This window comes from Cupressus sempervirens, chromosome 6 (assembly GCF_028749045.1).
Source record: "Cupressus sempervirens isolate cs-2001-9-10 chromosome 6, ASM2874904v1, whole genome shotgun sequence".
Classification (NCBI taxonomy): Eukaryota; Viridiplantae; Streptophyta; class Pinopsida; order Cupressales; family Cupressaceae; genus Cupressus; species Cupressus sempervirens.
In genome coordinates this window covers 441,893,407-441,909,258 of record NC_143123.1, presented here as the reverse complement: position 1 = coordinate 441,909,258, position 15,852 = coordinate 441,893,407, and the positions used below count along the sequence as shown (strand labels likewise).

Sequence of the window (15,852 nt, the reverse complement as noted above, 5' to 3'; positions counted from 1 at the left end):
AAATATGAAATCTTTCTTATATCTCCCTTAAATTGGCATTAGGAAGGCATTTTCACATGTAGTTTTCCTATCAAATAGAGCATGTAATTTAAGAAGAGATAAATTATTGTTTGCTACAACATATGAACTAATTCTATTGATTTATCAATAAACACAAATATGTAACTCTAAAATTTTTACATGAAATGAAAAACCTCCTTTCTAAGACTATATATCAGAGTTACACACAAAAATACATTTTATATCCAATAATTCCAAAAAACAATTGGCATAGACCTAGCTATGGAGACTTAGTACACAACAAGTAATAGATAGATTTTGTGTAGAGAAGATAAATATGAATATAAAATTTACCCATGCAAATAAAGATAAGCATAGATTAGATTTTATGCATGGATGATGGGAGATAAGTCTCAACATAGAGAGGAGAAATTATTGTTGATTCAACATGCAACGCTGTGTAGTTACACTTTGAAAAATCATAAAATCATGGCATTCTTCATGTGGCTATCTTGAAAACTGATGCAACTTTAATGGAAAAAAAATGTACAAAAAGTGTATAAAAGAGGTAGATGAGGGTGAAAAGCATGTATGGGTGTTACATGAAGAGCATCTACATGTTATTGGTCAAGAAAATAAAAAATTTTGACTTAAGAAATCTTATTACAAATTTCAAGTGTGATCTCAAGAGTGAGAATTAGAAAATAATTATGTACCAAAGAATTTCAGCATTTTCAACTAAATGCTTAATTCAAGTAAAAGTTCTTATTTTGTCCACATAAAAATATTTTTTGTCTATCATTATATGCACATTCACTTGAAAAAATCTTGATTTCTTCAAACTCTACATTTCAATAAAACAAAATTGTTGTGGTTTTAAACTTCATCCACATATTGTTACTATCTACAAAGCACATTTTTCTTTTTCTTTAAAAATCTCTTTAGTGATTAGAGTGTTGTTGGCAAAGGAAGAATCCAGATTGTTAAACATTTCCTTCTCTTCCTCTACAAATGGAAGATTAAGAAGCATGTTGCTATTTTTGAGAGTTTGTCATCATTAGCAATTATTACACAAGACAATTATTTATTGACCATATTTTTGTACATCTTTTTTTGAGGAAAAAAAATATGATATTTTCATTGGTGTGTAGTGAACAATTTAAACTAGAGTGCACTTATATAGAAAATAAATAGTCAAAATGATTAACTATATTGACAATGTAATATTAAATTATTGTAACCCCAACATGTGGTTGTAGTTTGTTTTATGAAAACAATTAGATTAATTGATTAGTTGGAAACTCCAATTTTAAAAAATATATTCATTATGAATTTTTTCTGAAGATAAAACAAATAATTTAATATTTTATTTTTTGTAAAAGCTATTTCATATTGTATGTTATTCCTATTCTTATAACAACCAAGAATCTATATGTAAATGATTAAAATTATTTCTAGTTATTTAAATAGAATAATCACATAAATATATGAATGATTAACTTTAAATATCTAAATTATTTGTCAATAAAATGTTGAACAACAATAAAATCTGCCTACTATTATTTAGGGGTTGCCTTCCAACAGAAAAAATCTTGTTATCAAATAGAAATAGCCTACTTATATAGGAGCAAAGACCTAATTACCGACAAGGGGTTTGCTAATCGTTATGATTTTTGTCATAGATACCTCCCAAATAATACTTTTTTTAGTCCGAAAAATGAAAACACATGTAGCAATAGTGGATCTCATGTGTACTAATTGTAATTTATTTCTTAACTTTTCTGGTTGGTAAGCAGCACATTTGTGTAATCACTATTGGGATATTTTGTAAAAGACATTTAAATGCAAGTAGAGCGACTATTAGTGCATGAACATAACGTGTATTGGGTGAGCATTTTGAAATGGCTCTTTCAAACCACTTTGAGCTCCATGATCATTACATAAGCTCCCATACCCAAAAATTGAAACCTTAGCTTTAAACACTTCCCTCATCTAAAAAATACAATAAAAAAACTGACAAAATCCAACTTCAAATTAAAAATTCCTAGAGATAGGTGAAGTTAGCCCTAATACTACTAAACATTTTTCTCCTACATGTTGAAACTTTTATACTAAGCTTGTAGATGGAAATTTCCCAACTGGATACATACACGAGTTTTGCAAAGAGATTTAAAACCCAATGAAAATCTTATGTACAATAATCATATTTTCACACCTGCTTTTACCCTAGAGTCGACCTTCCGACAACAAACAGAAACCCATCCAGAAGTCAGGGGAGTTTTTGTCACCTTTTTACCACATGTACGAGAAGCCCATTCTCCATTTTAGCCAAGATCATTGCAATATACTTGGGATTCTAGTTGTCATGATCAACCTCTAGCTTGAACTCTTTGATAACACTCGCAACGATACTCTTCATCTGAATAAATGTCGTCTGTTTCCCCATGCAAATTCTCGGCCCTGCCTAGAACACTGGATATTTGAATGCGTCATGTGCCACTAATTCTTGCGAACCATTCTTCGTCTTGCTCAGCCATCTCTCCAGCTTGAATTCCAAACAGTCGGAGCCCCAGATGTTGTCCATCCTCACCATGGCGTACAGGTGGTATATCACCCGCATCCCCTTCCTCACCACCGTCCCGTCCGACAGCACATCGTCTCACAATGCCTATTTTGTGTCTGATGGCACGGGAGGGTACAACCTCATTGACTCGCATAGAGTGGCCTGCAGATACTTCATCTTCTTCAACTCCTCGTATGAGAAACTGCAGCAATCAGTGCTCTCTTTTCCTTCTCTAATTGTGACAAGGCCCGCAATTTCCTCATAGATATTCTGCTTGACTTGTGGGTGAGAGGAGAGAAGCCAGTGAAGGAAAAGAGAGACAAATACACAGAGATAATAACTGATTTTATTGCCTTATTGCCTTGCACAAATGCATTACGTAAGGTCTCTATTTATAGAGGGTATGAGAACTCTCTACACACAACACATTTTATACATGTTACACTATATTAAATATAATAATACATATATTAAAAACATGGGTGGCAGGAACGATAGAGTGTCTGCTATGTAATTTATTATGGACGGTGGATAGACGGCTGAGTTGTGGGCTGGAGTGTTGACTGTGGATGGCTGAGTTGGGTTGGTTGTCTACTTTTAATGATAGAAATTACTAACTACCACCAACACTCCCCCTTAATTTTTTTCATTAAAAAATTTTGCATCAGTAATACCCAATTTCTCTCGCAAATATTCAAATTTATTCTTTGGTAATGCCTTAGTGAAAATATCTGCCAATTGATCTTTAGATTTGCAGAACTCAAGGTGGATTTCTCCATTATTGACCAATTCTCTGATGAAGTGGTACCTTGTATCAATATGTTTGCTCCTCTTATGAAATACATGATTTTTAGATAATGCTATTGCTGATTTGTTATCACAAAGAATTGGCGTTGGTTCCTCCTGATGATGGTGAAGATCGAGCAAAATTTGACGCATCCATACTGCTTGACATGTTGTGGAAGTGGCAGCTACATATTCTACTTCAGCTGATGAGATCGTCACTATAGGTTGCTTCTTTGATGCCCATGATATAGCTCCTAATCCAAGGTGAAAGATATATCTAGAAGTGCTCTTCCTGTCATCGATGCTACCTGCAAAATCACGGTCAGTATAACCAATCAAACCAAAATTGTTAGGTTTGGAATATAGGATTCCATATCCCATTGTTCCTACAATATATCTCAATATCCTTTTTCCAACTTGCCAATGAGAATTTTGTGGTGATTCCATGAACCTTGAGATTAAACTGACACTATACATGATGTCTAGCCTTGTAGCTGTCATATACATTAAACTTTCAACAAGTCTTTTAAACATAGTTGGATCAACATTTGAGCCCTTTTCTTCCTTGCTAAGTTTTGTTCCTGTTGAAACTGGAGTTGACATTGGATTGCAATTCATAATTTTAAATCTCTTTAAAACATCCTTTATATACTTGGATTGACAAATGAAGATACCTTTGTCACATTGAAGAACTTCAATACCTAAGAAATATCTCATCAACCCCAAATCTGTCATTTCAAATTCTTTCATCATTTCTGACTTGAACATATCTACTGATAGATTTCCAGTGAATATTAAGTCATCAACATACAAGCATACAATCGAAATCTGACCTTCCTTATTAGTCTTAACATATAACGTGGGCTCATTGTTACTTCTATTGAAATGATTACTTATCATGTATGAATCAATCCTCTTATACCAAGCCCTGGGAGCTTGTTTCAAACCATAAAGTGCCTTGTTTAGTTTATATACCTTGTTTTCATGCCCACTAACCTCATAACCAGGTGGTTGTTTAATATATACCTCTTCATCAAGAAAACCATTCAAAAAAGCTGATTTTACATCCATTTGATACACTTTCCAATTATTTTATGCTGCTATTGCTAAAATAGTTCAAACTGTGTCAAGTCTAGCAACTGGAGCAAATGTTTCATTATAATCAACTCCATATTGTTGTGAAAAACCTTTAGCAACTAGTCTTGCCTCGTGCTTAACAATTTCACCTTTTTCATCAAATTTAGTTTTGTAAACCCATTTGACTCCTATACATTCTTTTCCTTTAGGTAAATCCATTAATTCCCATGTGTTATTTCTTTCAGAGAGTCAATTTCTTCATCCATTGCCTTGATCCATTTATCTTCTTTAATTGCTTCATCAAAATACAATGGATCACAAGAAAATAAAGCAAAATTTGAGTAAATATCTATATACTCTTCTTCTTGATCATATATTTCTTTTAAGCTTCTTGTCTGCTTACCTTTGTAACCTATTGTTGAGAATGTTGAATCAGATTTATCACTTACATTTGAACTTGGAGGTGAGGCACCTTGCACAAAGTTCCTTGGTGGAGTGTTGGGTGTTGATTGAGTCTCATGTTTCTTTAATTCATCATCACCTTGTAATATTGGTGCTCCTCTTGTGACTTGTTTGTTATCATTTTCATGCCGTGAATCTTCTTCTTCAAATTTAACATCCCTGCTAATGATCAATTTCTTTGAAACGGGATTATACAATCTATAAGCCTTTGATTCTTCACTATAGCCAATAAAGATGCATTTTTCACTTTTATCATCCAATTTCTTTCTCAATTTAGATGGAACTAATGAATAAGCAACACAGCCAAAAACTCTAACATGGGATATTGTATGTTTCTTAACTTTCCATGCTTTTTGTGGAATTGTGTTCTTAACACTCTTTGTAGGACTCTTGTTCAAAATGTATACAGCACATGCTACTACTTCTGCCCAAAACTCATTGGATAGATTTTTGGCCTTCAACATACTCCTTGCCATTTCCATTATGGTTCTATTCTTCCTTTTTGCTACACCATTTTGTTGTTGTGTGTACCTTGTGGTAAAATGCTTCTTAATTCCATGAAATCTGCAAAATTCTAGAAAATCATTAGAATTGAATTCACCACCTCTATCAGATCACAATACCTTGATGTAGTGACCACTTTGTTTTTCAACCAAATTTTCGAAATCCTTGAACTTTTCAAAAGCTTCACTTTTTTGTTTGAGAAAGTATATCCAAATCTTCCTACTAAAATCATCAATAAATGTTAGGAAATATATACTTCCTCCTAAAGATGGAGTTTGCATAGGTCCACATATATCAGTGTGAACTAATTCCAATGGTGCTCTTGCTCTATATGAACCTCCTACTATGAAGCTTTCTCTATGTTGTTTTCACAAAATACAACTTTCACATGAACTTGGTGGTTTCAATATTTGAGGCAATCCTTTCACCATATTCTTCTTTTGTAATAAGCTTAAAGCATCAAAATGAAGATGACCATACCTCAAATGCCATAGCCACGACTGATCTGAGTATACTGTCTTGAAACTAACTTCTTTTCCTCCTTGAATGCAATGAATCTGAAGGGGGAACATTCGATTTTGTGTTATGTTGACCCTTGCAATTAACCTACCACTAAGATTTCTATCCAAGATTGTGCAAACATCATTATCAAAAGAAACTTTGTAACCCTTTTGTACTAGTTGACCAACACTCATGAGATTGTGTTTTAATCCAGGCACAGAATACACATCAGGAATATATCTTTATCCTCCATTTTTTGTCAAGACATTTATAACACCTTTTCCCATTATAGAGACTTTACTATCATTTCCTAGCTTTACTTCAAATTTTACAGAATCATCCAAGCTAGCAAAAAAATCTTTATTTCTAGTCATATGGTTACTACATCCACTATCTAGGAACCATATATCACTAGAGCTTTCTTGAGAAACATTACAAGTTATAAATAAACTTCCTAAATTGTTATCAAATACATCTGAGTAATTAGCACCATTCTTTTCAATATCCTCTTGTTTCTTTCTACATTCACTTGCAATATGACCAAATCTCTTACAAGAATGACACTGAATTTGAGATTTATCAAACCTTGATGATGGGTGTTGGAATGAACTTTTGCCATGTCCTCTATTAGGACTCTGAATGGATTGATTTGTTCTCTCTTCTTGATTTGGACTTCCACGTCCATCTATGCTTCTACCTCTTCCTCTTCCTCTGTAGTTTGATCTTCCTCTTCCTCTGCCAAAAGATACCTACGATCTAAATGCATTCTCCAAAGAAGAATTGTTATTTCTGTTCATTCTTGATTCATGAGATAAAAGTGAGCCCATCAATTCATCAATAGATAGTATTGTCAAATCTTTATATTCTTCAATGGCAACAACAATAGCATCAAATTTTCTAGGCAAACAACAAAGTATCTTTTCAACAACTTTTTGATCTGTCAAGTCATCACCATATGATCTAATTTGATTAACCACATTCATTACTTGATTTAGAAATTGATCAACTGAGTCTGAATCCTTCATACACAAATTTTCAAAATCACGCCTTCAAGTTTGCAATTTAGCAATCTTAACTTTTGATGTCCCTTGATATGCTGTTTCTAAAATATCCCATGCAATTTTAGACTTTTTAGCAGCACAAACCATAGGAAAAATTGATTCATCTAAAGATTGTTGAATTAGAAACAACGCTTTAGCATCCTTTTTCCTGTTATCTTGTAATTTGTCCTTTTCATCTTGTGTTAATGTAGACTCATCTTGTGGTTCAATAAAACCCTTTTCAATAAGATCCCATATGCCTTGAGAACAAAATAGTGTCTTCATTTTTATAGCCCAAAATTTATAATTTTTACCAGAAAATATTGGAATTTGTGGTTGAGCTATACTACTTCTTGAAGCCATATTAATACACAGTTACAACTGCACCTTACAATTTTAAACTTTGCTTTACAAAGAAAATCCACCAAACAAGTCTAAGCCAATGACATATAGCTTAAATAAACAACATTATAATGCTTATTTTCCCCTTTTAACAAATTTTTTTAAACATTAGACTTCACTCCAAGAAATCAGCTCATACCTTCTTCAAACATTAAACTGGGATATTTTCTTCTCTCAATCTTTGGCAGCCACTAGTCTCCAACTTTATAAGCTGATAATTATCTGCAATCAAGAAAACATTAGAAGCTTCATTCACTGCTACAGTAGTTATACATATCAACACATAATTCTTTTCTTCCTAAGCCCAGCTCTTCATGCTCTGATACCAATTTGAAGGCAAAGAGAGACAAATACACAAAAATAATAACTAATTTTATTGCCTTACTGCCTTGCAAAAATGCATTACATAAGGCCTCTATTTATAGAGAGTATGAGAACTCTCTACACACAATACATTTTACACATGTTACACTATATTAAATATAATATTATATATATTAAAAACATGGGCGGCTGGAATGACAGAGTGTCTGCTATGTAATTTGTTATGGACGGTGGATAGACAACTGAGTTGTGGGCTAGAGTGTTGATTGTGGACGGCTGAGTTGCGTTGGTTGTCTTCTTTTAATGACAGAAATTACTAACTACCGCCAACAGCCAGAAGAACCATGTAAGCGTGGCAGAAGTCGAGTCCCTGCTCGCCAAGATGAAGCTTATCACAATATCTCTCACAGAATAATCAATCGAGCCCTTCCCTGTCGCAACACCACTCTCGTGAGGGGAAAGAAATCTAGACAAGAGATCTTCATGCTGCGGCCCGCCATGAGAGTGAAACATTTCCTTCTTCCTAGCGTTGATAACGTCTTAAGCAAAGTTGTGAATGGTGTGGATCACATGGTGCAAGTGTTTCTCGAAGCCGATGTTGAAGAAGCGCTTGATCATCTAGAGGAAGGGCAAGGGAGAGGTGAATCTTTGGAGGCTTAAATTGGTGGTGACTTCAAATGCGTCTGCAAATTCTGAAAAGGGGAGAGAAATGTGGAGGCAAGTAGGGTCCATGCCGAAGGCCACCTTGCAAATGTTGTCGAAGGTGAATCGCTGGAAGATGTCCTGCAAATCCACCCGATCGCTCTTCCTAGCCACGTGTCTGAGGAGTGGGAGGAGGCGATCCGTAATCTCACCCTGCACGCTCTCTGTTATAAAGTCACGCAAAGAGTTGGTGCTGAACTCGTAACTAGCAACTCGTCTCTGCAATTTCCAGGCCTCGTCGTCGACATTGAAAATTTTGGTTCCGAGCAGATCGTGCAAGTGGAGGCGAAAATAGTTGCCCTTTGGATAATTGTCAAAATGAGTCTTCAGCAGGTGCTCCACATTAGGTGGATGTGCTCCAAGGCGCTGAAAAGTGATGGTGTTGGAAGGAGCGTGTCTGAGAATTTCCACTAGCCATTCTAGGATCCGACTTTTTTTCCTCCAGAAAGCAAATAATGAGCCCACAATTGGATACGATGTAAGCACGGTATTGTTGGGTTTTTGGTTTATGAGCACGTAGATTATATAACTAGCCACTAACGCCAAGAAATAATTGGGAGACGCCCTTCGACATCTTTTGATTGATCTGAATGTTTTCCGTCTTCCTTGTTTTCTTATATTTTGAACTTGCATCCAACATGAATAGCCCTTCAAAGTGTAAGGGCGACAGATTTTCCCAATGTTATGTTATGTTGAGGCAGCGTATTCCTCAGTAATCAAACTGAAAAATAATACAATCGAGGAATATGCATCATATGAAAGAGAAACATGTCTTCTTTACGAAACGTCTATATCAATCATATACTCTTACACCATGTTCTTATGTAGTTGCATGTATTGCTTAATTCAGATTTATACTTAAGTACTAGAGTGTTCCTATGAAGAATTAAGATTGTGGAAAAAATGATAATATTGAATCTTTTCTTATTTTTATAAAGTAGCTATTATTTAAGGAATGAAAATAAGCTATGAAGAAAAAGGGGCTCAAAATAAACATTATTGAAAAGGTTCCATTTGTCATCATAAATTTACTTCCTTCCCTTTTTTGTTTCTATTTTTTATTTAAGTTTTTTAATCACTAAAATTTCTATCCAATTTTTATTTAAAAATTTAATATTAAAATGATTAACAACTACATGGGACCATAAACTGCCCAAAATACTCCTAAAAGTACTAAGCAATGACTAAAGCCTAGCAGCTGCATGAGACCTTACTCTTAGAGAAAATAAAATGGGTTAACATATTAGTGTCAGCCAAATACTTTTTCATTTTAAAATAATTTAAAAACTATAGGGTTACTAAAAGAATAATTATTATTTGGAGTTTGGAATAGAAATGATATGCCATTGGGAGGATCATATTCATTCTATAATAATAAAAAAATCACAACAATTTTTAATTAGACAGGAGACAATTGAGGAGAATATTCTAAGATGAAAGAGATGGAATACATTGATGAAGACGGAGGAGGATATGAAGAAGAAAGGGCAAATAGTTTTGATTTTTTTTTGGAAAGTTAATTGAGAATGTGTTAAAGGAAGTTGAGTCACAAACATAAATTCCTACAAAGTCATTATTCATGATGTACAAGGGTCAAAGTTTACATTGAACCTTTCCCTAAAAAAGAAATTACCCACTGTCCTCACTACCTTATGATTATATAGAGGGAGAAGAGGAAATTGATGAGGTGGTTGGTGCATTGAAGGCATTGAACGATGATGAAGGAGTGAATAAGCTCAAGTTGTTTCAACTAGTGCATCAAGATGATAACAATGGCTATGAATACCATCTATCTAATTACACTCAATCTATAGACAACACTAATGAAAGGCAAGCCACATGTTTAAGATTTATAGAGACTGGTAACTTCATTAACACTCAAGAGTTCAAATATTTTTGGTTAAAAATGAAGATGAAGTAAATTGAGAAAAGGAGGAAAATGAATCTAATTGGTGCTAATGAGTCAAAGAAAGAGGAGATTATAAATTAGAATATCAAGGAAATGAAATTTGATGAAGTAAAAATTACCTCTAGAGAAGCAAGACAAAAGGTAAAGAAAAGTGATATGTTGATTGTTCTTTGGATAACTTTAAAACAAGTATAAATTTATTGGATCAGGCGAGGGAATAGGATGACCCCACGATGCTTGTAGAATTGGATATAATCTCCAAATTGAAGGACCTGAAGCATAGGTGACTTTTAAAAATAACAACAAACCAAATTTTAGGATATGGTGAAAGAGACAAATGGAACCTCCATATTATAGACAATGAAGAAGATGTCCCCATGAGAGATTGCCTTGTCACTATGTTTTATTTTCGAGGTGAGTATTTTGTTTCTCTTAGTGAAAAAACTATCATGTTAGAATGACAAAAGGTTGACTATCATCTCCAATCGCACACACAATGCAAGAAAGTGGGATTTCCACTTATAAGCTTTTTCTTTAATGAAAATTCAAAGATGAACAATTGTGGAATTAAGTACATTCACTATCATTTAGTTTATTCACAATCTAAAATATACACAAATACACAAACACATTAATTAATTATTGGAGAGCAATGGAGTGGACTTCTTGTCAAATATAGCTTGGGATTCATTAAGTGTAATTTCAAAATAGTGTTCGTTATCTAGGTATAGTTGGATTAGTCGATAAGAAACACATCTCTAGGAAAAATATTGTTGGGATCAAGGACAAAATAATAGAGATAGATAAGGTACAAATATTTACTTTCAACCCACAACTTTAAGCTACATAATTATAATAACATATTTGAAATTGAATGTTTGCTAGTGATTTATTCCATTTTCTATTCAGCAAGAAATCTATTTCACCCATGTCATTTTAGTTTATTATGTATGTATTCAACATGTCATGATTGATCTAATGCTAAACTTTTTATCAAAGTGAAATCTTCAAGATTCAAACTATTGTTTATTTTAATTCAGGAACATATAACAATAAAGAAGTAGTCATGTACTCATATGGCCTAACTTCTCCCAAGTATTGGGGAAAAAATATTTTCTCTCAAATGATTTGAAAATAGATATAATATTTAAATTTTTCAAACATCAATGTGTGTTTTGTTGGAATGTAATTCGACATCATGGTGTTTTCTTTAGCTAGTTTATTTTTGTTAATGGAAAGATTTGTTTTTCCCATCCCAAATATTTTCAAGCTAAACATCTTGTATTTTTGCTGAAATGATATTTTTATTTCCCCATTTTTAATCTGTAGTATGCAACACTCTATCCTCTTGATTGTTAGTTAAATGATTCAAAAAGAATAGTTAACAAATTGAAGATATAAATTGAAAAACAATTGGGTTTTAGAGAGGATATTATATCGAGTCTTTCTATTTCTTCATATGAACCTAATATAATGAATTTTAGATGTTTTCATTCACTCTTGATTCTTCTCTAATTTGTATCATGCTTTACTAATCAAGAAATTGTTGACTATTAGGGTTGTCATTGCACCAAAAGATTGAATTGTTAATGCTTAATAGGACCCCTAGAATTATAAAAGATAAAGAAGGATATTAAATCATATACCAACTCTAGCAAGATTTTTTCCCACTACAACAATCCCCCTTCCAACATTACTCATTGTGGCCTCCAAGGATTCAAACCTATGACCAAGTTCTGATACCACTTTTTAACTGCTATAGTAGTTGTTGTTAGATAACTAAGAGGGAAAGGGGGGTTAAATCTATTATATCTAGATCCTACATGCCTTTAAAACAATTCAATGCCAATTCAAACTTCATAAACTTTCATAACAATAACTCGATAACTACATTTAAGATCTCATGTCAAACTTAGAATCTTTTCACAAGTCAAACTATTATCTCATTGTTCATTACTCTATCAAGTATCAGAGTATTAGCTTATCTTATATCAAATTGTAGCAATATGTAAATAAGATGAAAATCAACTTGTAATACATAAGAATTCACACATTTTGACATTGATATTTAACATGGAAGCCCTCTAAATGAAAAAAGCACTTGGGTACCAACAACCCAAAAATTTCACTCTTATGAAGTAAGATATGTTATGAGACAACCTTGTTAGAGGTTTACATGCACATTTTTAGTGTGACCTATTTAAAGGATTTTAACCAAAGATAATCTATCCCTTATAAATCCTTGTCGTTATTATGTAGTGGCTTTCTTTAAAGGACTTACAGGTTGATCTCTGAGTCATGTTGACTATCAATGTCAAACACTTGGTCATTTCCTAGGAAGATTTGGTCAGTTATCACTACGACCGTGCAAATCAATGGAGGTTGAATGATGTATTTGGATTCGTACACATTTTAGTTTAAGCCAAGCAAGTTTTAGGTTGCTAAGCACCCCAGTATGTACCAAGTGGCCATTAATGCCAAGTCACACAGTTAGTACCAAGCACACAAAAGCCAAGTGAAAAATGAGTATTAGTCATGATTAAGCATCAGAGTATTCTTGTACTAAGTAAACCAGTTTTAGTATATGTGTTTGGAGTGGCACAAACACTTATGTAAACTATTTTGGCTAGCTTCTATACATGATTTAATGATTATTGAGACAACTAAGGAGTTGTTTACGCATTTTTTCAGAGATCATTAATTCCTATGAAGGCAATGTAACCAATCAGACAAATGGAAGGATTAAGCAGCAAAAGGGATAAATATGAATCATTGATCATGTTCTAGAACCTTCTCCAAATGGTTATTTAAGAAGGATCCAAATCCTAAATCAAGAGAGAAAAAGCTACAGAGTGAAGAGAGAAGTATATGTACAAAAGAGGCTATGTTTGATGGTTAGAAGCAAAGACCAGGAGAAGAAACCTAGTAGTGAAGCACATAATAGAGTTTATCATATAAGAAATCATATAAAAATTGAAGAGAGGAGATTTGTAACCAAGCACCAGTGTTAATCAAAGGATTAGGTACTAATACATTCTAGTAGGTGACTCAAGGTAAATCTCTTAACATAGTGGTCCTAACAAGCCTATACAAATCTCCTAACAGAGTTCTTACTTAATTGTAAGTTTAAATCCTTTAATCAAGGTAGACTGAATAAGTCTTGTAAGATCTTAGCAGGGCAGATCCCACATAAGGTAGATCACCATAAGTAATCAAACATTGTAGCCTCAACGCACATACTTTATTGCTCTAGTAGTGAAGATTTGTGGGTGTCATCCCCACCCCAGTTTTACCTTCACCTTGGAGGGTTTATGGGTAACCAAATCTTTTGTGTTATGTGTTTATATTTACTTTCGTTTTTATGGATGTGGTGAATAGTTAAATAATTTTTAGTTTATGATTAGATAATTCATGATGCTAATGTGAACTAGGTTAAAGGTGAATACTTTTGATTTGTTTCAAGAAGGTAAAAGTTTTTATAGATTGTGATTCACCCCCCAACCCCCTTCTTAGTATCTTACTTTCCCATAGACTTCCAACAATTGGTATCAAAGCTTTGTTCTCTTAGAAGAAGTCTAACCACTTGAGAGTTAAGATCTTCAAGATGGAGGCTTATAGGCTAGGAAAGATCATTGAGAATGAGAAGCTTGACATACTAATCATACTAGAGGAGCTTGATGCAACAAGAGAGGAGTTGAAGAAATCCTTAAAGAGAAGAAAATAATTGGCTATCCAACATAATGACACTCTATATCAAGAAGAAGACATTGAAGGACAACTTAACAATGGCAATTCCAATGAAAGTGATGCAGTAATAAAATGCCTATTGGAGAGAAATAATATACTAAATGAAGAGATTAAAAGATTTAAAAGAGAGCACGAAATCTAATCAATAAAACTATGTAAATTTTTTGAACTGAAAAGGAAAAATGAGGAAGAAAAAACAATGGCAGAAGAAGACAAGAGACAAATGGCTACTAGGCTTGATGAATGGACATTTGATGTGCAGAAACTCATAAACAATCAACTAGATATGATGAATCTATTGTTACTTACAAATCAAGAATTGAATAGAAAGGACATGGAAATTGAAAATCTAAGGAATGAATTAAAAGATCTAAGAAGGAGATCATAGAGAGGATGAACAAACCTAATGAAGTTGTGAGATACTTTGAGGAGCTATGAGATCACCAAGAATACCTAATTACACCTCTTGACTAGGATATACCGAGCACCTATCATCTACTAAAGAAGAAGAATCATCAAAGAGTGGAGAACAAGGGAATGCAAAGACAAAGCACAAAAAACCTACATGTCATCACTATGGGAAACCAAGACATACAATAAATATCTGCAGAAGTAAGACTAGTAAGTGAAATCCTAAACCAAAATTCAATGGATTCTATTTTAATTGCAAGAAGCAAGGAAAACAAGGACATGAGTGAAGATCCAAAGCCAATAATACACATGTTGCACCTTGATTTGAATGATATTGCTACAATTGTCAGAAGTATGGACATAGAGCTCAATAATGTAGATCTAAGGAAAAAAACTAGTTTTACAATCAAGAATCAAGAAAATGCATCCAAGTAAGGTAACTTCCACAATTGGGATTATAACACAAGGTACAATTGTCATTATTGTGGCGAACATGGTCATATTACAGAAAATTACATAAGGACATACTTTAGAGGAAAATCCAAGATTTTGATGAATGGAATTTTGGTTTGTTATAGTTGTCACAAGATTGGACATGTAAGCTAAAATTTAAAAACTAGAGCACTAGCACCTAGCAATAAACAAAGAGAAGGTGAAAGATTGTTGAGATTGCAAAGAACTGGATGAATCACACCTAGAGAAAGAAGGAAGAAGTAGGTAGTAGTGGAGCCAGTGAAGTTGATGTCATCTAATCCAATGGATCAGGTGATCACACTACCTCTAACTAAGCAAAGAACGTATGTAAGGAACTATATGTTTGAGTGCTACATTAGTCACTAGTTCCTAACATAATATGTGCTAAAAGTTCGTATTTGCATAAATCAAGATGCATTAGAATAGATTTGAGGCAAGAACTAAGCAAAGAGTTCACATAAATAATTGGTGTCGAGTATTAGTATTAGTATCTATAATGACTGAGTGAACTAGGCTCCCATACAAATTGAGATGTTATGTTGACCAAGCAAAACTAAGGGGGAGTCGGTATAGAAACATAGCACAATAGTTGAGGAAAATTTACTCAGTAGGAGTATTCAAATTCAGCACAGGACAATCAGCTCATGGGGAGTTATAAAATTTTGAAGGTATGACTGATAAGTCACAAGTTTTGCAAATTTTGGAAGTTTTGAAATTTTGTATGTAAGCCAAGTACTGAATAGAGATTATCTAAATTATACTCATAAGTTAAGGATATTCATGCATGACCAAGTGTTTTTACCACTCATGTCAAAGGCAGAGATTATTAATCTTAGATTGTGTTTGACATATGACTGATAATACACTTAAGTCATTTACTAGAAAGAACTTAGTTCATGTTGAACAAGTAATGTATGTTGAGCATAAGTTTTCAAATAGTGAATGTTGAG

At 33.4% G+C, this 15,852-nt stretch overlaps 1 pseudogene; it reads right to left on the bottom strand.

Annotated features, from left to right (window-relative positions):
• Positions 1–2,284: 2,284 nt before the first annotated feature.
• LOC149552973 (cytochrome P450 94A1 pseudogene) lies at positions 2,285–8,994 on the bottom strand (annotated as a pseudogene).
• Between the last annotated feature and the right edge of the window lie 6,858 nt (positions 8,995–15,852).